The following is a 1465-nucleotide window of genomic DNA, read 5'->3' on the forward strand; positions in this document are numbered from 1 at the left end:
GATCATCATCATCATCATCATCATCATCATCATCATCATCATCATCATCATCATCATCATCATCATCATCATCATCATCATCATCATCACCCTCCTTCACAGTGTGCCGGAATGTTTTGCACTCAGACAAGAGTCGTCTCCAAGGACCATAAGGCTCTGTGCTAGAAATGAGCTGCACTCTGATCCAACAGTCTAGCAGGGACATGACAAAAGTGGCATCACAAACACCTAACAGATACATTTCGTACAACTAACAGAATCTGATTGTATCACCAAGATCAAAATGTCTGTCCAACTGAATGGAAACGTTGCTTTAAACCGCTCTCTCAGTATGCTTTTAAGTGCACTCTAAAAGCGCCCATGAAAAAAGAAAACACCCCCCCTCCCCACCGAACAAAACAACAACAACAACAACAACCCAAAAAACTGTTTAAAAAAAACCCAACAGCGTAATATCAAAGGAAAAACCCAAACGAAACCCAAAACAAAACAAATCGCTTCACTTCAAGTGATTTCACAGCACATGATTTATGACACCCAGCCAAATTGAATACAAAACAAAACTTAAAACATGTGTTCGTCGACTGAATCTCCGAGCACCCCATCAGTATTTAACGAGCTGGTTGATTGATTGAGTACGTGTTTTACGCCGCAATCGACACAGTTTTGGTCATGTAAACGACATAACACGCTTTCATTCAATAAAAATGAAGCAACTTACATTTACAAGCTAAAAGCGGGTGGTTGCAGGGAGCCATTGGTAGGCCCTACTTCTTTTCTTTCTCCCTGTTGTTTTTGCCTATCTGTCTTCCTCCCCCCTCCTCCCCCCAATTGCAATAAATGGCCGGTAATATTATTGAGTCGATTTCCGTCACTTTGCTCAAACAAGCGAAGCAAACAAGCTAAAAAGGAATCGCAGAACACCCCAATAGCTAAGTTGGTATCATGGTGAACTACGGAGCTGACGGCCCTGGTTCGAATTCCCAACTGGGTGTTCTTGAACTTGGGTTCTTTTGAGGAGTTGTGAAGGTTCTCCACTAATTTTTGCTTGGTCTTATCGGAGATGGACGTTAAATTCGTTAAATAACCTTACAGTGTTGAAGGGGGCGTTAAATCTATATAACAACACCAAGGAATCGTAAAACAGAATTGAGTTGTTGCGTGCAACCTGAAAGACTGGGTCTCAGTTACCTCAGCCTTGTAACATTTCCTTGGTTTGGTGGTTGTATATGATATGCGCATTATGATTGTAAAGGTACACTGATTCATTGAAAATGTCCTTATAGAAAACATTTGATTTTAAAAGCCATGCATCCGTACACATGACGTTATGATTCGGTAAACGTCAATGGGCGAAGGACGTCAGGTAAATAAATAAAATAAGTGAGACAATACTATTGGAGTCTAATGGATAGATAGATAGATAGATAGATAGATAGATAGATAGATAGATAGATAGATAGAT

The sequence above is a fragment of the Aplysia californica genome, unplaced genomic scaffold, assembly GCF_000002075.1.
Source record: "Aplysia californica isolate F4 #8 unplaced genomic scaffold, AplCal3.0 scaffold00273, whole genome shotgun sequence".
NCBI classification, from domain to species: domain Eukaryota; kingdom Metazoa; phylum Mollusca; class Gastropoda; order Aplysiida; family Aplysiidae; genus Aplysia; species Aplysia californica.